Consider the following 26,064-nt stretch of genomic DNA (forward strand, 5'->3'; position numbering starts at 1 on the left):
CTTTTTTACCGTTTTTTCGATGTCCCCCCATAAGCTATTCGGTTCGTCATTCCCCTCCGGCGATGTGTTTTTCAAGTACCTGAAACCTGTTATTAATTTATATCTGGTACCTAATTCGCTCTGTTCTATCTCGTAGCTTTTCAATACCGAAGCTTTCTACCTTGTTTCGCTACTAATCTAGCTCTTAATTCGGTTACTACTAGGAAGTGGTCCGAGTCGCTATCTGCCCCTCTATAAGCCCTTGCGTCGAGAACGTTAGTATGATGTCTTTTTTCAATGAGAAAATGATCAATTTGGTTATGTGTGGCCCCGTCCCACGATGTCCACGTTACTTTGTGTATGTCCTTGTTCTTAAAACACGTAGTTTTGATTATAAGATCTTTTGCTGCCGCGAAATGTATGACCCTAATACCATTATCATTGCTGGCTTCGTGCAGGCTTTCCTTCCCGATAGTAGGTCTAAACCTTCCCTCTCTACCTATTTTAGCATTGAAATCGCCTAATACTATTCTTATGTCGTAAGACGCGAACTGATCGATTACCTGCTCTAAAGTTTCGTAATAGAGATCCATAGCTTCTTCTTTGTCCTCCGTAAGGCAGTGTACATTAATAAATACATATCTATACAATTCACCTTCGATAATGAAGTACGAGAGCCTATCATTGACGGATTTGAAACTTTTAACCGAATGTATGATGCTTTTGCTTACAAGAAATCCGGTGCATAGGGATCCCCCGCTCCCGGCCCCATACAGGTACGTGAAGTTACCCGATGCTAGTACTCCGCCATCTGGCCTCCGTGATTCCTGTTTTGCTACCAAATCTAGATTATACCTATCAGCTTCCTTTATGAGTTCTTTAAACGCGCCTGCTCTGTATAGACTGCGAACATTTCAAGTTCCGACCCTTAAGTCCCTTTTGGTTTGGTTTTGATTTTTTTGAGCCATGATAGTATGTTAAACCCGCGCGCTTTGGATCCTATTCCGATCGCAGGTGAGTCCACCGTTCTAGAGGTGATAACCCCCATACCTCTCTAGAACTAAGTATGAGAGCGTTCCGACTTTGACGAGGACAGTGTAAACTTGTCGTCAGACACACTACGGTTTCATTCTCGCATCCTAACGCCCTCCTGCAAGGCAGCGCGCCTTCGCTGGCATCGTTACCGCGTAAGACCAGGTGACGAATCATTCTACACATCCCCTTTCGGAGCAGTTGTCATTGTTCCCGCATCCTCCTTGGCAGCAGGATTTTTGCCCATTTTCGTAATGTGTAATGAAAAAGACAGATTAAGACATAAGAGATAATGTGAAGTGTTTTTTTTGTGGTGCTTGCGTAGTGTTTCTAGATGAATGCGTTCGACAGTGTGGGCTCATTACACCTACGCCTGTTCCTATAAGCTGTCCGCGGCTGCTTATTCAATTTATTCGCAGCTAACCACTTTCTCAGGGGCTGTTCCTCTATCCGCAACATGAGGACGCGCTGTGTCGTGGTGATAGGCACCCATCCGTCCGATCTGGACGACAATGCCCAAGACCCACTTAGGGTAGCGGCATTGTAACAGAAACATACGTACTACAGCTACCTTTAAATGAAGACGCCGGCTACTCTAATATTTTAGAGGTTGATGGTTGCATATCTTCTTCTACGCTCCCTGATAGGAGATAAGGTAGGAAAGAACGAACAGACATGGTACAGAGAATAAAGATAATACTGAGTGCTTATTGTGACTAGATTATACTAAACTATGTACAAGATGACTAGGTCTGTTCGCACCGGCGGCCAGGCCGTGACTGATTCACAAAAGTGACTGAGCTTACAAGCTCCCCATGCGCTGGCCTCGTCGTGGTGCTCCGCTAGGCGGCGCGTCAGGCCACATGTGGTGGTAGGAGGAGACCGCCACAATATTACTCAGCCATGAATATATATATATATATATATATATATAAGCTTTATGATTTATATATCATATTTGTATAACTTTTAAACGTTATTACTGTAATTAAGTTTTTTTAATAATGAAAAATGATTTTATACCACTCTATCCTCAAAATCACAACCTATGATTATTTGGCTTATGTGATATAAAATGCGGTTTGATGTATTATTGGGTGTACGGTGATTTTTACCTCATTATGCGTGACTTTTCAACAACAACACATACAAATATGAATAACGTCACACACACACACGCACATATATATATATATATATATATATATATATATATATATATATATATATATATATATATATATATATGTGTGTGTGTGTGTGTGTGTGTGTGTGTGTGTGTGTAAATAACCGTCTTCCGCACCCGTATCAAAACGTTAATGTGTATGCACAAGATGATGAAATATATAAATTTGAAATTTGACGCATAAACATTTTTTTTTAATATTATTGGGTTATTATTATTATTATTATTATGGTTGGGTGGACCCTTAGGTCCTAATGGCTAGGCTCACGCCCTTTGCATCACCGATAATTATTATCTAGTGGGTATACCAATCTAGCTTCGTGTCTGGAGGATCGGAGTATCAGGTGGTATGCACCATTACTGTATCTCTTATCCCTCAGGGTGAAGGGTGCCAGGTGGTATGCCCCATTCCTGCGTATCTTATCCCGTTAGTGACTTGTACAGGCATATCACCTTCCTAACGGTTAGTGATTGGATCGCTGTTGGTTCGCAAATCATCATCCCCAGCGCCCGATGTCTCTTCTCGGCTAAGGCTAAGCAGTGGCATAATACATGTGCACTGCTTTCCTCGTTTTGGTTACGCCACCTGCACGTTGGTTAGTTCACTCGACCTATTAGGTGCTGATGGTATCCCAGCGTCCCGTGTCCGGTAATTAGTTGAGTGAAGGTCTTTGCCTCCGTCCTGCTTAGATCCTGCATCTCCGTCGCCTAGTCCTCTTTGATGCATGATCCTATTAGTGCTTTGGCCTGTCTACACCCGGTGCTGTCGCACCATTCTTTTAGGTATCGCTCTTTCAGCCAGCCGTGCACCGCCTCTCTGACGGTGCACGCCTGAATGCCAAGAGCAGGTTCCGGTCCAAGTAAATCTTGTCCCGCTGCTATTCCGTCAAGTTCGTCCGCAATCTCGTTTCCTCTGATTCCGTGGTGTCCTGGAACCCAGTAGAGGAGGAGTTTGCGTACTTCTCCGCCGAGTCTGTTCAGGGTCGTTATGCAGTCCCATACCAGTCTGGAGGAAGTGCTGGAGCCGTCTAGCGCTGCTAGGGCGGCTCTGCTGTCCGTACAGATGTTGATACAGTCCTGTCTTTTCTTCGAGCGCGAGTTGCGCGCAGAGCAGGATTGCTGTTATTTCCGTTTGGAAGACGGTGGCGTGCTCTCCGAGCGGTACTATAAGCCTCTTTCCGGGCCTTCTCCGGAAGACTCCAGCTCCCGCCCTGCCTTTCTTCCTGGCTCCATCCGTGTACCAGGTTTCACCTGAAGATGGGCCAGGATCGTGCTCACTCCAATTTTCCCTTGATGGGATTTGAATGCGATATCTTTTCTCGAAGTAGTACCTGCGTACTGTCTTATCAAGTCTCATTGACAATACAGCGTAGTCTTTTCCTTTAATCTGCTCTTTTGTGTGTTCCCCTTTCTCTCTCCACAGTCCGTAATTTTTCAGCCGCCTGGATTGTTCTGTGGAAGAGCTTGACGTCAGTGATGGTTCCAAGGGCCGCTGTCGGGGTGGTTTTCATGGCCTCCGTGGCTGCTCTTAGGATCCATCCTCTGAGCGTTTCCAGTTTCTTTTGCACTGTCTTAAGATCCGTCCTTTTCCACCACACTGTTGCCGCATAAGTCAGTCTTGGTTTCAGGATGCAGTTGTATATCCATAGGACGGTTTTGTAGCTCAAGCCCCAACTCTGCCTAATGGCTCTTCTGCACATCCAGAAAGCTGATGCGAATTTCCTGCACTGATGGCCCATTTGAGGCTTCCAGTACAGTTTCTTATGTAGGATTACACCTAGGTATTTTGTTTGTTCTTTAATTTGTATTTCCTGTCCTCGCATCGTTAGCGTTCGTAATGGTTCTATTTTGTACCTTCTGGTGAAAACAACAACCTCCGTTTTCCGGGGATTGACAGATAGGCCTTTATCCTCGCACCATTTATTTAGGTGCCTCATTGTCGACTCGGTAATATCCAGTAGGGTGTTTAGATGTTTGCCTCTGGTGATCAAAAGTATATCATCTGAGTAGTCGACCGCTGATACTCACAGATTGGTCGGCAACCTTAGTGCTCCATCTATCACCATACCCCATGAAGTTGGGGATAGTAGCCCCCCCCCCCCCCTTGTGGGCATCCGTTGTTGGCGGAGCCTTTGACGGTAGTATTTCCTCTTGTGACCGTCAGTTTCCTATTGCTTAGCATGTTCGTGATCCATTTAATTAACGGATCAGGTATACCTTTATCTTTGGCTGATTTGCAGATACTATCCGTGGTAGTGTTGTTGAAAGCCCCCTGTGCATCGAGAAAGGCTCCCACGGCGTATCCTCCATTTTCGATCTGTTCTTCGATGAGCGAGACAGCCACGTGAAGGGCTGATTCTGTTGATCTTCCCTCTCTGTATGCATATTGCTCATTACACAGTGGGTTGTCCTTCAGGATATAGTCCTTTATATACCTGTCCACCAGTCGCTCAAGAGTTTTGAGCATGCATGAGGTCAGGCAGATAGGCCTGAAATCCTTAGCGGTGTTGTAACTTCCTTTGCCCGTTTTCGGGATGAAAACAACCTTAGCTGTCCTCCAGCATTTCGGCGTGTATCCGGCTACAATGCTGGCCCTTGCAAGTCGTACCAAGGGTCCGATGATTGTGTCAACTCCTTCCTTGAACGGGATCGGGAGGATCCCATCCTCTCCCGGCGATTTGTAGGAATGGAAGGAGATGATGGCCCACCTCAATTTTGACGGCGAGACAATCAGATTAGCGAGTTCCCTGCAGCCACTGATGTGGCGAGGTCCTCCGCCACCGGTTTCCACCTGGTCATCCGCCATCTCGCATGTATCCCCTGCTATCGTAAAGCCGGAGAAGTTCGACTCCATGAGGTGCGCCAGCGTCTCCTCGTCCGATTCCGTATACTTGCCAGTGGGGAGCTTCACCGCTCCTAACCAGGCTTCCGGATATTCCACCAGGGTACCTCATATTTGCCTCTGCCCCTTACTGGTCTGCAGTTGGCCTCATATGCCTCGGTGATGGCCCTCACTGTTTAGCTCTTCTATCGTGTGTATCTCCTTTGGGAACCCTGTTTTGAGTTTCTCCTCCATGTACTTCCTGTATTCCACCCAGTTCGTTCGCCTGGGGTTTCTGATCCATGTTTCCTGTTGTCGCGATTCCCCTGTAATCGTAAAACAAATTTGTGCATGGTCGGAGAGTGAAGGTTCGTCCGACACTCTCTAGTCCCCGATAAACCTCACTAGCTGCCTTGAGCAGAGTGTAATGTCTATTACCTCTCTCCTCCTTACATTCATGAAGGTTGGTTCGTTACCTCTATTGATGATCTCGAGGTTCATGGTGGTCAAGTACTCGAGTAGGGTCGTCCCCCGGTCGTTAGTGTTCGTGCTTCCCCACACAAGATGGTGTGCGTTGGTGTCACACCCGACGACCAAGGGGAGTCCCCTTTCCTCGCATTATTCCACCAACCTGGATACCTCCTCTGATGGTGCCTCCTTTTCGAATGGGAAATAGGCTGAGGCGATCATCATCCGCTGTCTGCCCTCCCCTCTTGTTACCTCCATGGCTAGAACAGCAAGGTCAGCTGTGCATAGGTGCAGTAGTTGCGTTGTCTCTAGGCCCTTCGTTACGATGCACGTCCTTGCTCTCTCGCTGCTTGGGCCCCTGATGACCTTGCCTGCCTGTCCGTGCCCTCTGATCGTCCCTCTGTAACACCAAGGCTCTTGTATTAGTTCTATGGCTGTGTGCACCGCTGCCAAATGCCTGGTTAAGACCGCCGAGGCGTCCTTGCTGCGTTAATCTGCGTTACTGGAATGTCTGTCGAAGCCATGATTAACAGCAACAGCTTCCCTAACGCCTAGTATTCGCTACTACGACTCGGTCAGGGAGTATTTGAAGCTCACCTTCCCAATGTCGTAGTAGGCCTTATTGTCCATCGCCGAAAGCGTCCTTATTCCGTTTTCGGGGATGCCCAATACCAATAAGGTGCCTTCGGCTTCCTCACCGGATTTCTTCTCGGCGTTCAGGATTCTCCACGCCCCTGTTTTTAGGGTGGGGTTGTACCTCTGCAGCCTCGCCAATATCGCTACTGCTTCCTCTGGTTTCCCAGAAATCCAGACTACGGTCCTGACTGCCTTCTGCAGAAATTCAACCCCTCCTACCTTGATTTCTGCTCCCTCCCAGTCGTCCAGCTTAGGGGTGCAGGACGCTGCCCAGGTTCTGGCGTACTGGTCGGTCGCCACCATCACAATGCCCCCCCCGCCTTGCAGAAGGACTCCTCGAAGTGGGGCAGCGGCAGTTCAGAGGGAATTTTGTCCACCTCTTCCCTTATCGCGTTCTTAAAGCGCTTAAACCTTTCGAAGGTTATGAGCGCCTCAGGGTATCCCTCTTCGACGATGACCATCGTCAAGGGGTTGGTCCTCTGCGCTAGTGAGAGCGTCTGTACCACAGCTTCCCTCTCCCTCGGTTTCTTGGCAGCTTCTGCCCTTCCGGGGGGGGGGGGGTGTCCGTTACGGTCTTTGGTCTTTTCTTGCTTTCGACCGGGGTGTTCAAGCTCGTCCCTTCTTTCGCCCTTCGGGCATTCCAGGCTTTGCGTTCGCGTGCTTCCGCTCGACGTCTATACTGCCGGACGGCAGTTTTAGGAGGACCGTTAGAGCCCCCTGCCGCTGGTGCGTGACCAACCAGTCCCCTATGCACGGTTTCTCACACAATGGGATTGGGGGTTGGATGGAGTACCCATTACGCCTCCTTCCGAACGCAATGGAGAGTTGTCCTTAGCGTCTGGACGGTCCGCCCGACCGTTCTCGAGAACCCCGAGGTCCGGAACCGACCCGGGAAGCGCCCGACGGGAAGGGCTCATTTTACCGAAATTCCACGCCTCGGGCGCGTCCTACTGATAGCCCGAAGAGGCGGCGAGCCGACATTGCCGTATCAACCGACAACCCCCCCCCCCCCCCCGCCGCCCCAACTGTCTACTTTCGGTGCACCATCACCTCCCGACCCGGCTATGGGACAGCCGCATAGACCCCCAGACGAGCCCCCACACCGGCTCCTTGCGGAGCACACGACAAGGTGACAACTCCTAGTGGGGGATTATTGGGTAAACACAGAAAAAACAGGTGTTTATAGCAATAAAATAATTTTTCAATGAAATTCATTTTTCAATTCCGTATTATATGAAATATATATTCGTAATATTACTTCTCAGGGAGTAGTAAACGAATCCGACCTACTCAGAGCAGTAAAATTACAACACAAGTTGATAAAATTACTACTTTGAAAGTAGTAATTTTACTAACTTTGGTTGTAATTTTGCTGCTCTGAGAGTAGGTTGGATTCGTTTATTACTGCCAGAGTAGTAATATTACGAATATATTTTTTACGGTGTATTATATCAGTCTTATAAACTATATTTTCCGACGAGATAATGGTTATTTTTTGTCATATTATGTAAGGCATAAGCGGCGCTATTGAAGACACATGTTTGTATTGTATTGATTGATTACGCTTTATGTTTTTAATGACATAGGTATGAATATGGCATGAAAGCAAATTTTATCATTATAGGTATATTTTTATAGCGGAAAGTTTGTTCATATTGTAGAGATTGAAATTGAAACTTTGTATCCTACTATTTAAATGATGTAGAGTAAAATATCGTTTTTCAAAAATAAATGTCTCTCAATAAACACACAATTAGAAGAAAACAATATTATAGGTTGAATCTTTATTTATAACGTTACCACAAATGAGTAGCAGCCTGTGTCGCGACCAACTACTCGCACCAAAGGTCAGAGTGCATCTCACTGCCGTCGATCCTTCATCGATCTGGATCGCCACTGCCCCCCACCTATGCTAATCGCCGCCTAATACGCCGCTGATGGCTGTCGAGGCGTCGCGGGGAGAAAGAGACAGAACTTGTCGCGCGCGAACCTTTAAATTGTACGCGTAACACCTTACATGTAAAGGGCCGTCGCCACGTCGCCTCGCTCCTCAGCCGAGCACGCGCCACGGCCGGCCTTTCGGCTTCTCCGTGCAACGTGGGACCCTCAAAGCAATGGAGCAAGCTCCCTTTGGGGTCGAAACAGCCTCAGGGTGCCAAGTCATCCCTAGCTGGGGGCCAGAAGCCACAGAACCTCCAAAGTGGTTCCGCGCTGTGGGAGCTCGACCAACGCGCGCGCCCGTCTTTATCGACGTTCACTGTATAATACGCTCTACCCCGTTCTCTCTCTCTCTCTCTCTCTCTCTCTCTCTCTCTCTCTCTCTCTCTCTCTCTCTCTCTCTCTCTCTCTCTCTCTGTCCGCTCCCCCCGTCGCGACCTCACGATACATATCTGTATTCTGTCCGTAACAACGAGAAACTAATGCTACTCAGTTTTGATGATATACTGGGTGGTAAACAGGCGATTAAAACATAGATTGTCATAAAAAACATATAATGGAAACATCATACAATTCATGAATTTTTTTGAATACTGTTCTCTCCATAAATTTGCTTGGATCAAATTCGTAATGATTTTAGATGGAATTGAAAGTTTGTCAATATAGTTTAAAATTCGATTAAACATACCCGGAATTTCCAAAAATATTTTTAAGCTATCCTTCAATGGAATTTTATAACCAAACATATTTTCAGGTTCTACAGTATAGTTATCATCTGACGTAGGCTTCTGCTTAAAAGTTCTTCCAATGAAGAATTCTTCAGCTTCTACAAAACCATGTCTGCGTAAAATACTGAAACGCTTTGCTTCGCTATATACCGCATCGAATAATTCAGCATGATGCTCGAAACATTCTTCTATCCGAATACGAGCGTAATCGCTAACATTTTCATCGCTCAAAATCGTTAAAATATCTTGCTTAATCGATGGCAAGTACATATTAGTATTAAAATCTTTGAAATAAATTATTACATCTTGAACAATCTTTCGGGAAAGGTTCAACCTACCATATAGATTCAAGACAAATCCTTATAAATAATACAATAAAACAGTAAACTCCATTTTTGTAATACAAAGCAAAATTAAAGTTATTTCAAATATTTCTCAATTGTGCTATCGAATTTTTACTGGTTTATTGATGTCCACAATAAATTTCGAAACGTACGAACTACATTTCTTAAACTCTAATCCGTACCCTACCTTTTCTATGAAATGCCAAACAAAATCTCATAAAAATGGTATAACGTGAAGTGCGCATAAGTACTTGTAACAGCTTCCTACTGCGCTTTTTATATCTGTATATTTATATAAATTATTATTCAGAATGATGAAGAATTCAGCATCGTTAAGTTCGCCGCAACAAACTATGTACAGGAAATCATGCAGCTGTATTTGCTTTAACCAACTCTCATGAGCTTTTATTTTTTCATCTAATTCGATTACATTCTGTAACAGAAAAAAGAAATTTAAATTCTATCCGATAAAATTTTATATAATATAATAACAGGAAACTGTAACACTTGGTTACAACTATTATTTGATGAAAATTAGTACAGAATACCTTAACATGAAGAATGAAGCACTTAGAAATTTCTTCTTTCGTAAATTTAACAAGTACGTCGTTAAATTTTCGTGTTTTTGTCGGTTTTGTGTGCAAAGGTAGTAAGAGAAATGCCAACAAACAGTTATGGGTACCTTATATAAAAAATTTGAAAACTGTAATTTATACAAATTTATTGTGACATAAAGAATTATATGTCTTACCTTCTCTGATTAAATTAGCATTTACTGTTAAAAAACTTTTTACGTCAGGAGATTGTGAAAATATTGATCGTGTGATGATTTTTTCTGCCAAAACTGGCCAATTGTCTTGTAAAACGTTATTGATGTTTTGAGCTTTGACCGTTGTTACTAAATTAGATTTTACATACGACAGAAAGATATTTTGAAAATCTGATTCTAGCTATAAGTGAAATGAATGATTGCTTACGTTTACAATTAAATAATCAATATAAATAACGATTTAAATTGAGGAATTTTTAAAATCATAACAAGTTATGATTTCTTACCAATATGATACCGTATGGAGCGTTTAGGCATGGGAAGCTTTTGAAATATTCAGATAGCAAAAGACATTTTGCACCTCTTTCCTTTTTTATAAGAATTTCCTTGCGATCCTTAAAAGTCTCCTCCCACTGCTTTGTTATATCAGTGACCTTGTAGTACTCTTGATTAGGATCAGTTAAGCATTGTAGATTCAATATATTTGAAAGATAAAATACGGATGTATATTATGTATGGTTCATCGATAAATAACATCAATTTTCACTAATGACATATATGTTGAAATCAGGGGTTACGCATGTATAAAATGAGGTACAAATTTTTGTCTATTACATCATAATGAAATAAGAAAAACCGATGCATTACAATTTCATCTAGATAGAGTACCCCTCATTTCAATATATATGGCATAAGTGTTTTAATGAGAGTCGAAGTCATGAGTTTTATCTCATGTCATGACATAAGATACAAAAATCTGTCTGTTCGTGGATAAGTTAATAATATCAGAGGTATATAACTGCTAGTGTAATTATTTTGTTAGCACAACCCATGATTTTAACATGTATGGAATTGCTGTTCATGCGAGACTCCAAATCATGGGTTGCGCGGACCAAATAATTACATTACAGATTTTTGTCTATTGTGTCATAATGAAATGAAATAAATATATATAAAAAAAACTACTCAAAATGATTACCTGGTACACTTGTTTCAGGTGACAGTTCTGTTTCATCATAGAGTTTCTGCTTCTTGTATAGCTGAAGAATGCCTGCTATTCGTAGCTCGTTCCTTAAGAACTTGTAATGATTGTACAGTGCACCACTTGCACCTGTACTTTCTCCTCCTTCCAAAAGATTTTCTTCTTCTTCTGATGCTTTCTCACTTCCTTCCTCCGTCTCTTGGTCCTTATTAGTGTCGTTGCTGTTAACTGTCTCCTGCTCAGTTTTGCATCTTGATTTTGTTGACCAGTAGGGGATATAAAAGATAGCTCCCAGTTCCGTAGGAAAAAGTTTTACAATTTGTTCCCGATAGAAGACAAAATCCTTGGATTAAATCCTGGAATATAAAATTTTTGTTAAAAACTGAAGACAAACAAGAACCCACGTATAAATAGAATTTTTGTATATTATATTAGTCGACCTAAAAGGTGGTATTAGTAAAAAAGAAACAGGAAACAAAATTATATGTAAATTAAAAGCAATTGTTATATGTTATTCATAGAAACAGTCAGGAAGCTACAAACATTACATATAGGTATGTTTTTTAATGGACTAATAATTTTCATAAACAATCTTACTTATAATCCAATGGATTTTTATTCAATAATTTTAAAATAATTAAGTTTTTAATGGCAGCATAATCAAGGCACTTTGTGTTAAGATATGTACCTAACACTATTCGACGTTCCAGAGTCGAATTTAAAAAATGCTACCACTTATTATGCTTAAATTGCAAAATTTCTACAAAAAATCATAATTTATTAATGTAATTAATACAGTCGAAATAATTTGGTGCAATAACATGAACCGGTTTCAGCATCAAGCACAAGCACACCTGTCGACTCTACAAGTGTGCTAGTGCTACAAGTAATATTATTGTCATTCTGTTGTATGACTATTGCCATCAGAATCAAAATTGTCATTGTTATTTTCATGTGTTACAGTAATATGCATCATATTTATTTCTACATCAGATTGATCATTTTCTAGCAATAATCCCTTCTCAAAATTGTATTTTGATATGAAGTCTATTGTTACTTCCGTCTTGTAATCAGTCAATATAGATCATATAATTATCTAACGCATACCATGCGTTCTCTTTCATATAAGCTGATTATAATAAATAAATAATTCGACAGAAATATCGTAGTTATAGGTCAGAAAATTTTTTTGTAATAACATATTCATTACTTACACATAAACACCGGTCGCAGCCTATGCAAAGTAGCGTACTTTTGGAAGAAGAAATCCATTTTTGATCATCGGAGATCGGAGCACATCAGCACATTCTATAGGAAGCGGTATGCTACGACACAACAAGCGAGCTGTTCTCCCGCGGATTTTGTGCGACAGCAGCGCCAGACCGGGCGGATTGCTGCACGATTTTCGGATAGCAGCTGCCCGAACTTTTCGGAGAGACGAGCTAGTGCGTTTAGTGCACCATTCTCTCGGGCCGGGGCAGCAGCTGCCCGAAGAATTTCTCAGTGTACCGTGTTAAAAAAATCACCTTAGTTCCGTTTATAGGCATAAAAAACGCGGAAATCAATAGGTGCATTACAAAAACTATGGTGTGCACTAAGAGCTAAACAGGCTTTTTGACCTCTTGTGGATATTACAGTACTCGGTCTAAAAAAGCCTACTTTACGCTCTTGGTACACAATATACTATTTCGTTCTGTTATTATACAAGAGCAACACGGTTTTATGCCAAATAGATCTACAATTACTATAGACCTCCGAAATCTTTACCATCATTATTTTATAAGCACTCGAATCGGCACCGAGACTGAAAACCCCGGAGCCCATCCACGAGTGCCTTTCTACGCAGATCTAGCTGCTACCACTGGCTCTACCTATAAAGTAAATACGAAGGCTGCGAATCTGCTCGCATTGTCTATTAAGTGCGTAGGAAGCATTCAAACTCTACATACAGTTTAACAGTGAACATCTTCACCTGCTAGTAGAGAGTCCTGTGTCAAGTAGAAGAAGATCCGTCAATATATCTGGCGTTAGTAAAACTATTACGCCAAGAAGGAGATTACGTCATCTGTAGTGTGAAAAAGAAAGTCACACAAATATTACAATGAGAATATTAGAGTAAATATCATAGATAGTATTCCGAGCCTATTAAGGAAACACATAAAATAGAGCAATACAAACTCTGTTGAATTAATACATTTGTGAAGTGCTTTGGACCATTAATAATAAACTCTGAATTATCCCAATGAATCACCGACCAAACAATAACAATACCAAGGTTAGAGTTAGTCAATTACGAAACAAACACAAACATTTGTCTAAGTATAATTGCGGTCACGACTTCGTCACGCCAGAAAAACTGCGAACACGACAATCGTCCACACAACATTAAGGAGTCCATTTGTTGTCTGTATTAAGTGTGCCTCTTAACTTCGGACGCTTAACGTGTGCTACTTCAGACGCAGACATGACTATCAACTTGGCGATCAAGATATTTCGGTAACATAAGGCTCTTGAGTGAACAGCTAGCTTCCACGTAAATTTAACATATTTGTTAAACCTCGCCCAGCTCGTATTTAGTTAGCGACCCAAATACGGTCCTTACACTGATATGCTAAGTGCCTTCTCATTCCGTGTTAACTCTGGTTTCCTCCTTGAATGGGTTCGATTGTATTTAAATATGAGATTGCAATGTGTTAAAATTAAGGAGACGTGTTCAAATCAGATTGAAGCCTTTTCAGGTGTATCTCAGGGTTCACATCTAGATAATTTGGATAATTTTAATCTTTGGATAATTTTGCAAACTAGTGTAGAATAAATAACTTGTTGTTAAATATCAATAAATGTAAAGTGCTGACTATTACTAATAGATCCAGTTACGCTGATTATAGCTCCCTGGTAGAAATGTTCCCGACTTTTTGGCCCGTTTTGAGCGAAAAATCACATACTGGTCAGAAAACGCCAAACAAACTGCCCTGTAAAAGCGTGTATTTTACGCGCTTTTACTGCCCTGAAACTGGGCAAAACTGGCATATTTTTAAAGTAAAAATAATCATTAGGTTATTGTTTATTGAGAAAAATGTTACTGTCTTTTAAGAATATATAAAATATCATTATTGAAAGTCATTAACTATCATCATTATTTATTAAATAAAAGCTTTTTCGTATGATAAACAGAGTTAAAAAATTCCTAACCTAAGAATAAGAATGTGTTCAATTTACGTGATAGGTATAGTTGGAAAACTAAAATTACACTTTTTAACAATGTTTTAACCGTCAGTGTGCATCACAAAATAATTTTGAACATTATTTTGGATTCTTGATGGTTATGATGGTAACTTAAGTTAGTGAGCGATGCCAGTGATGAACTCTAGTATTTAAATGGGTGTTGGAATGTAAATTAAAAGTATATCACTTGAGACAAATTTAACATTAATATTGTTTCATTATTGTAAACAAAATGTGCATGCAACAGATCAGATCTTTACGTACATTAGTTTCTGAATAATAGCATCTAGAAAATTTGAAAACGAGACATCAGAATGAGAATTTCTTCTGAATTTTTGAAAGTGAAAATTCTTATTATTGCATTGGGAAAAGAGGCAAAGTTATTCTAACTTTCTAACTGTAAGAAAACACTAGAAACCAGGAATACAACTGGCTAGAGATAGCAGATCCTCTGAAACAACTCTAACATGAAATTTGACACGGCAAATCCAAAATTTATCATAGGCCTATAGCTAAAAATTCCAACGGAGACAGTTAAATAAAAACTGTTAAGGTAACTTATTTCTAAATAATTTTAAAAATAGCCGTACAAAAATTCAGATATCTTGTTTTAATACAATGCAGATGGTATAAGATAAATGGATTTGAACATCGACTGATAAGACTATATGGCTTCCATTTACTTACTCACTAACTCAAGTTACCAATCACAACCTTGAAAGATGTAAAATAATGTTAAGTATCATTAATTAAAAAGTAATCAATAAAAATACGAGCTTCATGCATAAATCATTTTCATCTTATATTAAATAAGTGTTATTATCCTGTATAACCTTAAAAGCTTATCTACATACAAAGCCCCCTGTATGTATATGACTAAAACTGACCAGTTTTGCATAGTTATCAACGCAAAAAATACACGAAGGGAACAGGCTATCGCGTAGCGTCGAGGCCAGCCGGACGGGTGAAAATTCTACCAGGGGCTACGGTGTTGGAAATATCGTAGATTTGATAATACCGTTCTTGATCAAGTGAAAAAAAGCGTAGATTTAAGATTTTTATATAATAAAAGGTTTTCATTAAAAAATCTTCTCTACTATGATAAAAACAAAGCTATGAAAATATTACATTTTTTAATAGGTCTACTGGTTTCTTTAAATCTCCCTATGCTTTTCGTAAACATTATACATCACTTATTCGGACCATATTGTGTTATGCTTTGAAATTCTCACATGATTTTAGTTATACACCTGAGAAATTTCATATTTAATTGATCAAATCTTTTCATAATTATTTGGATACTCTCATTTTAGATAAAATACTTAGAGGTTATGCCCTCGCCCCTACAAAGAGTTTTTAAAAAAATCATCTAAAATGTCACAACTGACCTAAGGTCTCAGCTGAGACCTGAGGTGAGATTTTTACTTTCTCCAAGAGAAAACTTTGTGATGGTAAAAATTTTGATACTAAAGATTTTGATAGATTTCGATGTTTTCGAGGTTTCTGAGGAGATATTTCTCAGGAATAGTACATTGTGCAACAAGGGGAGAAAATAAGATATGCCAAGCGTGAGTCTGACATAGCTTTTATTCCCGTGTTGCACACCGTGTTTTTTTCCAACAAGGACATGAAAAGGGCATTTTTTATGCGTGAAAGTTGGATAGGAGATCGTGAATTTCAAGTCGTGCACAAAAAATTTGAGAGATTTGAAAAACGGGTATTAACAGAGATAACTTGGGTTAATTTAACCCAACCTTGAGTTCATTTTTTCTCCCCGCTACTTCTCAAGTGGGGAGAAAATAATTGTCTCCCCGCTTGAGCTCAACCTTTTTCTAACACGCTTGGAATTGACGATTTTCTACACTACTATTAGGCATGGAAAAGGTCCATTTCATGCGCGTGTTGGGAAAAAGTGTTTTTTGAAAAATGTATGTGTGTATGTGCATATGCGCGTGTGTGCGCGAAAGTGGTTACCACGATAACTCCCTAACGCATCTATATTATTCGCTGAATTTTTACAGGCTCATCAAGTATGATCTAATAAAGAACTGATTAAATTTTGGAGCCGATTCACAAAGATAACGCGCACTAAAAAAATTTTTTTTGTTCGTTGAAGCATTGATAAAATTTTTTAGAGAAAATAATCAATCGCTCACATCAAATATACGTATATTTATGGGTGTGTGTGTGTGTGTGTTTGTATATGATTATGTACACATGTGTGTGTAAACGCGGAAATCAGTACATGCGTTACAAAAAATATGGTGTGCACCAAGGGTTAAGTGAGCTTTTTGGAATCGTGAGGTTGCAGTACGAGTTAAGGCGAGTGAGCCCGAGCCTAGTCTCGTACTGCAAACTTCACACTCGGCCTAAAAAAAGCCCTCTTTACGCCCTTGGTACACAATGTACTATTTTTTATTATAACTCCTAAATGCAATTGTACTTTTTGCTGAAACTTCACAGGTTCATTAAGTATAACCTAAAAAAGAATTCATTAAATTTTGGAACCGATTTACTAAAAGAAAGCGCGTTTAAAAAACATGGCAACATTAAAAAATTGAAGAAATCTGAAGAAAAGGAATTGTTTAGTAGCTATCTTCGCATCGTGTGTCGACTAACGTATTTTAAAATTTATGAGCATGGCCGTCATGAACAACCCTATTGAAAAATTTCAATCTCAAAAATCAAATGAGATCTCACCTGAGATGTTACGTAAGATTTTCCAATAGGATATACTATTATAAGTATGTGTTAAGTTTTTAATATTTTTATTAAGAAGCTTTAAATAACGGAAAACGATTCTTTTAATCGTCGTATCTCTTGGCGAAAGCACACTGTTAATGAAGATAGCAGCGGTTTTTTAAAAAGCTTAAGTTGGGATTCTGGTGTTTTTTTAAATGTGTCCAAATTCTAAATGTGTGCATTGTAGTGCATAAATTGCTACACATTTAATTTTAATATTGATTTTTAAATGACGAATAGGTAGTTTTAATGCAAAACGGAAACGTAAGTATCATTTTATCCAATCGGCCTAGTCTGTGAACCCTGCGATAGATGGCGGCACAAACGTTATTGCGGTACACATTTTTCTGCTGTGCGAGTCTATGTTTGTTACATACTTATATACCATTATTATTATTATTATTATTATTACTATGAAGGGGGGACCACCAAGATCCCTGGCACTTAGGCTGTAAACCCATTGTACCACCCTTCATCATGGCATCCCCTACACAGGTAAGGCTGCCCTTCTCCAGAAGGTCAATATGGCTCCCGCGTCGAGTGCCCTAATCTCTTCATACGTGGGGAAAAGCTCCCCCAAGCACTGATGTCTGAGCTGCGCAAATTTTGGGCAAACAGTCAGTACATGGGTAGGCGTTGATGGGGGGAGCCGGGTGTGCCTCGTGCCTTGTGTCCATTGTCCGTACGCATTGAGTCTGTGCGCTGCCTTAGCAGCCATCCCAATGATAGTAAGATGGAGTGGTTCCACCTTTACAAGGATTCCAAGTGCCTTGGTAGGCGTGGTCCTATAGGCCCCTGTCCTATATCCCCCTTAGCACCTGTCCCCTGAGTTTCTCAGCTCCGCCCTTGGCCACCAGACCAACGCGGCGTAGGCTAGACGAGTTACCAGGACGGCCCTGTATAACCACAGTATAATCCGGGGATTAGTCCCGATGTACTGCCAAATGCCCTGCGACATGTCCAGAGAGTCACCAGGAATTTATCGCACTGGGCCGTGAGATGCTTCTCCCAGGTTAACTTTTTATCCAGAACAATGCCGTGGTACTTAGCTGAGTCCTTTACCTGTAGGGCGACTCCAGAGAGTTTGGGCGCTCAGTAGGCATCTAACTTGTACTTGCGGGAGAAGATCACCATTTCGACTTTATCCGGGTTAACCGAAAGTCCCGTCGAGCAGCACCATCTCTCCACTTTCCTTAATGCAAGCTGCATGGCGTCCATGGCGGCGCCAATTTCACTTCCTTTTATCAGTATCAGGAAATCGTCCGCGTAGGCTTGAGCATAGATCCCCACTTATTCAGCGCTTCCAGTAGCCCATTTGCCACCAGGCTCCAAATGGTGGGCGACACCAGCCCGCCCTGCGCGCATCTTTTACAGACCTTGCCGGAGACCGTTACGGTTCCGAGACTCGAGATCAGTCCTGCGTGTAAGCATGCCCTGAAGCCATTTTATTAATGGTCCAGGCATCCCATGTAGTCCTGCCTCTTTGACAACTGCTTCGATAGATGTGTATCTCCCTCTATGTCTAGAAATACTCCCACCATTACCTCCCCCCTTTCCAGCTGCTCCTCAATGCGCCAAACCGCCGAGTGTAAGGCTGTCTCTGTAGAGAATCCCGCCCTGTACGCATGCTGGTTAGGGTGAAGAGGAAGCACGGTTAGGATATCGTCTTGAATAAATCTATCCACCAATCTTTCGAGTGTCTTAAACACAAAGGAGTTAAGACTTATAGGTCTATAATCCTTGACGGTGGTGTGACTTGACTTCCCTATCTTAGGAATAAACACAACCTTGGCCGTTTTCCATATTTCAGGTACATGAGCCAAAGCTACACTTGCTCTGAAGAGCTTTACTAAGGGGCCAACCAGTTCCTCCAGCCTCTCTTGAAGGAATGCCGGGTAGATTCCGTCGATGCCCGGCGCCTTGAAGGGTTGAAAGTTTCTTATGGCCCACTTGACCTTTTCCGGTGTGACGACCTTCGCCGTCAGATCCCATGCCGCCCTCTGCTGCCTATTCCTACCCGAGCTGTCATCCCCCATCTCATGGGAGAGCCGAAAGCCCGGGAAGTTGGCTTCCAGAAGTAGTTTTAAACACTCCTCTTCAGAGGTTGTGTATTCTCCTGTAGGGAGTCTGATTGCTACAAGCCATACCTCAGGATTTTTCGCGTGTATCCGGAGGAGTCTGGCCGCGTCAGGATATCTCTCGATATCCTCGCAGTAGTCCCTCCATCCCTTGATTCTCACTGCGTTGATGCGGTTTTTATATAGCCTCTGGGCTTCTCTGTGAATCCGCCAATCGACACTATTGCGAGTATTCTTGGCCCTGTTAAAGGTCCTCCCCGTTTCACCTCGCAGACCCTCTAGCTCCCGGTTCCATCATGGGGTACCCCATGTTCCCTTTGGGATGGTCCAGCGACAGCTTCTCTGGAAAGAGATGTTTACTATCTCACCTAGCTCAAATGTCCAGCGATCAAGCTCATCCGTTGTTCCAAAGCTTGGTTTGAAGGATTGAAGCTCGTTCCTAAGGTTTTCCCTAAAGAACGCCCAGTCTGTTTTCCTGGGGTTTCTAAAGGCCCTTGTTTCCGAGCATCTTTCCTTCCATTCGAATTGGATGTATCTGTGGTCAGACAGTGAAAGTTCGTTAGATATCCGCCAGCTGCCCACCCACCCCTCCATTCCAACTGTACACAGAATTAGGTCAATCACCTCACTTCTAACCGAATTGTAGAAGGTAGGTTCTCTGCCCCTGTTCATAGTACACAGACTCGTCGTTGCCAGATACTGCAGCAGTGCGTCGCCCCTGCCGTTAGTATCCGAACTGCCCCAAACTATGTGATGAGCATTAGCGTCGTATCCCAGTATAAGAGGAATGCTTCGCTGTCTGCAGTGTTCAACAAGATCTTGTACCTCCCTTGGTGGGGGCTCTTCTTGAGAGTCGTATGGGAAGTAGCCAGAGGCCACCACAACCTCTCAGAGCCCCTTCCTACAGGGAGTTTGATCTTTATTGCCGTGAGGTCCCTGTTGCACCGAGCCGGCAGCAGCAGAGCATCAAAACCATTAACAAGTATGCACGCCCTGGGATCGCTGCACGTGGGGTCTCTATAGATCCGACCAGCACCCCCCAGACCCCTGATCCTCCCCGCGACTAGCCAAGGTTCTTGTATTAGGCATATGCCTGTGTGCATCTTAGCCATGCGCCTGACCAGTGCGGCCGAGGCGCCTTTGCTATGATGCAAGTTTATTTGTGTAAACACTATCTCGTCGCCAGCCATGGTGATTAGGACGGGACAGTGTTGCTCTGTTCGCGCTGCCCCCGGGGACCCTCATTAACCCTGACGGTAATCCGGCCCAGGCCCCAGTGCAGTTGAAAATTGCGCTGCCGGAGCAGCCTTACCGAGGTTTCAGGTATGCTGAGCACCAGAAAGCTTCCACAGTCTGGCCCCTTCCTGCTTTCGGTACTCAGCACCCTCCACCTACTAATTAACAGGTTCGGATGCCTGAGACTCAGTCGGCTCAGAACCACTCCCGGCTCAAGCCTGTTTCCAGGCACGCGGAGAGTGGCCCTTCTAGGCTTCTTGAGCTCAGACATTCCAACCATGAGGAGCTTTGCGCCCTCCCAAGGTCTTAGCCGGGGGATTATTTCCTCCAGCCAGTCCCTCGAAAAGCTGTTGCTAGCTACCACAACGATGGACCCCATTTTTACGAAGTAGTCATTGAACTCGGGCCACGGTCCATTTGGGATCTTATCGATCTCTGTCTAGACCGCCTCGCTGACGAGTGCCAACTGCCGATGCGTCAGCTCCTCGTCAGGTTCTTAGGGAGAGAGGACGGGACAGACCCCGAGCTGGGACACGTAGCATCCCTTGCTCCAGGAACCCCCGCCTCCCTCTCCCGTTTTCGCCTCTGGGCCTGTTTTCTCCGTTGTGCTCCCGAAATTCTCGGTCGCAACTTCAGAGATCGAAGCCCGTCGGTTACTAGATCCGCCTGAGGGTTCTGTGAGCCCCCCGGCAATATCCGTGTCGGAAACACCAGCAGTGCGCGTATTCGCCCCTGCCGGCGGTTGTTGCAGGCCCACCCCCATGCTGACCTACCCACCCTGAGACGGCTCCGGGTTCCCCGAAGGTTCCCCAGAGCTTCCACCCGCTTCGACCTCTGTTGGGTTGTGCGAAGAGTCCCCAGCAGTTGAGACCCCAGCGGGGTCACTATTCAGGTTTCTACTGGTGCTAGCTGCCCCAGTAATCCATCGGGTCAGAATATTATAGGCAGTGTTGCTCTTGACACTCTTCCCCTCCGGTTTCGCGGTGGGGTGCTCCACCTCCAGCTGACTAGGCGGTGCCGCCCTGTAGTCTTCAGCTTCACTCCCCCTTCCTCCCTCATCTAAAATTTTGTGTAAGGTTCCATAAAAAGTCCCACGAGTAGCTAGGGAAGTAAAGGTCCGCCACCACAGAGCCCCGCAAGTGGCAGTAGGGCTAGATACTCGGAGATTTCTCCAGGTTTCCCCGAGGCATCGATTGCGACCGACTAGTACCCCAGCGGCCAACTAGTCTCCTCAGCACGATGGCTCACACCTTGGGATTAGGGGTTGGATGAAATACCCATTGCGCCTCCTCCCGAACGCAATGGGGGGCTGCCCTTAGCCTCCGGCCAGTCCATAGGTCGCCCTCGGGAACCCCGAGGCCCGACCTCGGTCAGGGGAAAGGCCCGACATCAGTACCCGTTTTACGGGGATCCTGCCAGGGAGGCTACTCTTGAGCCCGAGAGGCGGTATCCCGCATCAGCCCAATTTCGCCGCCACGCCAGGACGACCCGAGTTCAGGAAGTCACGCTCCCGTAACCGGAGCCGAAGCGACCACGAAGACTCGCAGGACGAGCCCCCACACCAGGCCCTAAAAAGCGGGCACTCGACAAGGTGGCAACCCCCGGTGGAGGACTTATATACCATACATGTAAACAAAATATATGTATATGCTAAAGTTGTTACATAATTTATAATTTATTAATTTATACGAAATGGTTTTGCTGTGAATTTATTGTTTATTTGCAAGTTTGTGGTGAAGTATGTGTGGATACATTTTCAAGCTCACGTACAGATCCTAATAAGAACAGCTCTTCTTTCGTGATCAATGAGATCGTAGTGCAGCCTTTTACAAAAGTAGGATTAGGAATCGTTGCTCTTCAGGATGTTTGTGCTTCTGTAACTATGCACTGCATATCCACTTCGTCCTTTTACCGCCACATGGAAACAGTGAAATGTCAAGCTATACAGCTAAAAAAGCAGAAAAATTGTGCATCAAGTTCATAAAAGTTTGAATCCAGATTTATTATCTGAAAAAGTGATTGACATTCTTTCTTTGTACGATGGATCTTGGCATAAGCGTGGGTTCACCTCTCTTTATGGATTTGGTTGCGTTATTGATGATTGGTTATGGTTGGTCTTGCTGTCGCCTATGAAGTGCTTAGTAAATATTGCCACATGTGCATGATTACTGAAAAGGATTTAGGATCTGACTCTCCAGAGTTTGATATTTGGTACAAATCACACAAAACTTCAGGCAATTGTAATAAAAATTATGATGGCTCTTCTGACTCCATGGAGTTAGCCATAGCTGAAATTCTATGGCGAAGATCTGTGAGTGATTGTGAAATGAGATATATGACAATGCTATCTGATGGTGACCCTAAGACATTCAATCATTTATCCTCACTTAATATTTATTCGAATCCATTAGCGAAAGAAGAGTGCATCAATCATGTGGCTAAACGCTTGTATACAGTTTTAAGAGAAATAGTAAAAAGTGCTAAAGCAAAGGAGATAACACTTGGTGGAAAGTCAACTGAAGCGCTGACCAACAAAGTGATTGGCACGCTTGCTGGATATTATAGGAATGCTATTGTTCGCAATAAAAACAATGTACGGGACATGCAAAAACAAATTATGGCAACTTTATATCATTGTAGTTCCACAGATAAAAAGCACAATCATTCACTATGTCCTCAAGGAAAGCAGTCTTGGTGCTTTTACACCAAAAATAAAAAAATTTATTTGAAAATCTAATCACTATAATTCTTTCACATCGGCTTAAAGATTACACTCAAATTTTCTGGAATCATGAGATTGGGTTGCGCAGGAAACCTTAGCAATATAGCTAAATTATAATAAAAAATTCTGCTTCATTTGCATTATCCAACTAAATATTAGATAAATTGGGCTGAAAATTTACATAAAATCATATTTTTTTATATACATAATGAGGTCAAAATCTTAGCTGACTAGATCTAAAGGGGGAAAAAAGTCAAAACACCAAAACCCCACCTTAAAAATAAAAAAATCGGCTTAAAACTACTTTAATGCACCTATTTTCCGATATATCATCCAGATGGTAACTCCAATAAGGTGCATCCCATTTTTTATGAGTTGATTTATGCATATTTTAACATGCATAGAACACTTTGCTAGTTTAGATCAGAATTTTGCGTGAGATTACTGGTAAGATCTTACCTGAGAACTCACCTAAGATCTTATCTGAGATTTTCCAGTAGGGCAGCTCAAACTAATGCTTTTTGTAGTATGAGAAAAACTCCTAGTAATTTAATCATTTTTGTACTAGCTGGCTCTTTGCATGTGAATGTTATTATTTACCACTTAGGCGTTAATAAATATCATTAATTGTTTAAACATAAGGCCCTAAAACCGCTAATTTTTCCGTAAGAAATGCTAGTATTGCGGCAAAATTGTGAAAATGCTAGTCTTCGCTGTAAAAGCTTGAACGGTACTACTCTTCGTGGCTGGGAATAAAATCTACTTGTCTTCGTTTGTAGTTTAAGACGTGCTAGTCTCGAATGGGAGATCTATATTCTAATAACGGTTGCTTCGCCTACGACATTGTATTAGAAAACAATCAAGATTAAGTCTTTAACAGCAGATAAGCATAATTTTATAAAACATTTCATAACATATCTATATTCATGTCAATAAGGCTAGATATTTCGTGCATTTTTTTTCAGATAATCTAGTCATTCCTATTTGGATTTCTTCTTTAAGTATCAGATACTTATTGCACTGCGGACTTTGAAACTTCTTAGGTACTCAAAATAACACAACTCAACAATTAAAAGGTTAAGGATTACAGATGTAAACTCGAGTTGGACATTTAGTTTAGGTATTATATTAAGTGGCTAACGGTGTGCTATGTGCCGTGTGCCGTGTGCCTAAATAAGTTAACTTAAGTCCCCAAGAATGGGACTTATAAGTTTGAGACTTGAAAATTTTGGGCCTTAGAAATATTGGGTCTTAAAAATTTAAGCTTTCAAAATGTACTATTATATTAAGTGGCTTACGGTTTGCCGTGTGACTTATATAAATTAACCTTAGGCCCCTGCGATGGGATATATAATTTGGGCCTTTTAATATTCTGGGAGTTGGAGGAATTGACTTTTGGGCTTAATAAAGTTTTAAAATTACAAATTCTAATTCTTTTTTTCAAACAAGTTTTTTAAAGGTACAATTTTTAATTTAAGAAACCTAACGTTTCCTCTTATATCTGTTATTTAGACTATTCAGTATGACTTTAATTATGTATTATAGGATTTCTTGATAAACAACATTTTTAGTGTATAGACTTTTTGTTTACTATTTTCATGATTATAAATTGTTGCATTTTCTTGGAGCTTAATCCTTTGATTTTTTTTAAACTACCCTTGAAAGTACTAGGTATAATTATACGCAGCACTTTTAAAGGACTTCGCTAAAAACTTGATTTGGTAAGCATACTCCACGATTATTAAAAATTTGAAGTTAGATCAACACGTGGCATTAAAACAATATTTCCTCCTTTACAACCACTAATTATTTCGGCATGAATACAAGAATTCATTAATTTCCGTACTATTAATTAAGTACCGTTACAAAGATCATCATTTAAATTAATATTACGAAAAAGAATTACCACAGTGTCTACTTTCAGTTGCAAATTATGAAACGGTAAACCATTTGGCTTTACAGAATTTAAATATTCTACTGAAAATAATTCTTCCAAATTAGTGTTATCCTCGTTTGTACATGAACCTATACTATCTAACGAGTTGCGAAATCGGGTAGATTCGCGCATTATTGAAACGCGACGTTGCGCAAGCGCCAGGCGAGATTTGGGGCCTCGCGTAGAAGTCACGGTCCGTCGGACGGACAGATAGCTTCTGGCCATAATAGCGAACGCATCAGCTCTCGCGTGTGAGACTGACTAAATCGAGCGACGACCGATAGCGTGCGAGAAAGTGAGAGTGTGTGAGATCGCGAGAAGAAGACGTCCAAGCCAACTCCTGCTACCAGAAGCAAGGACCACCCGGCCTTTCATCTGTACCGCGTTAGCAGTAGCAGCGGCTACAGCTTTACGACTTGGTGCAGCGGCACCAAGTAACGGTCTTCTCGTTCGCGTGCGTATGCTTCGCGAGATACTCTCCACGCCGAGTCGACATTAAGGTGACTCGTCGCACATTTGAATAGAAACAATATTGGTCGCACAATATATTATTTTGTTATTTTATTTTAATCGGGACTAGCTTCATTTCCCCGAGTTGTTCTCTCCCGTTCCTTACGTCCTCATCGCGAATACCGCCGCCTCCGCGGGCGTTGCAACGCAAAACTAAGAAGCCGGCTCCACACAGAAGAGTGCGGAGGAATGGCACACGTGCGAACGCGACGTTCGCGAAGCAGCTCTAGTATCGAGTTGCGTTGCAACGCGGGTTAATCACAGACGTTGAGAGAGTTCTCGGTCGCACCGAGGGATTGTAATCTAGTCAAGTATTGCCGAGTTTTTCCCCGAAATCGAGCCCCGTTACAACTAATATACTCTTTTTTATCGCCTTTGCTTTTCAATAATATTTCATTGTTAATATTATGTACATCTACATTTTTTGTAGCTAGAATAAATTTTTCGATACAGTGTGTGTAAAATGAACTTTTACTCACGCTCTTCGTGCGTTCAAGCATATTTTTTGCACTCAGTATCGAAAAATAACGTTCAATGCACGTGTGAAGTGTTGATTCTACACGAGTGCAGAATCAACTTTTGCGCACTTGTATCGAAATATACTATTTTGTTAATCTTCTCATTATTGAAACTTAAATTTTCTCCAAATTATAACAATTATATTATAATATATAACAATTATATTGTGGTTTAATAATATTTTGTGTGCAATTTCTATTGCTTCTAACGTTT

At 42.1% G+C, this 26,064-nt stretch overlaps 1 protein-coding gene across 12 annotated transcripts in view; it reads left to right on the plus strand.

Moving 5' to 3' along the window:
* LOC100115246 (trithorax group protein osa) overlaps positions 1-26,064 on the plus strand; it is a 411,563-nt gene that overhangs the window by 73,822 nt on the left and 311,677 nt on the right. The gene's annotated exons all lie outside the window — the stretch shown is intronic.

This window comes from Nasonia vitripennis (assembly GCF_009193385.2).
Source record: "Nasonia vitripennis strain AsymCx chromosome 4 unlocalized genomic scaffold, Nvit_psr_1.1 chr4_random0008, whole genome shotgun sequence".
In the NCBI taxonomy this organism is placed as follows: domain Eukaryota; kingdom Metazoa; phylum Arthropoda; class Insecta; order Hymenoptera; family Pteromalidae; genus Nasonia; species Nasonia vitripennis.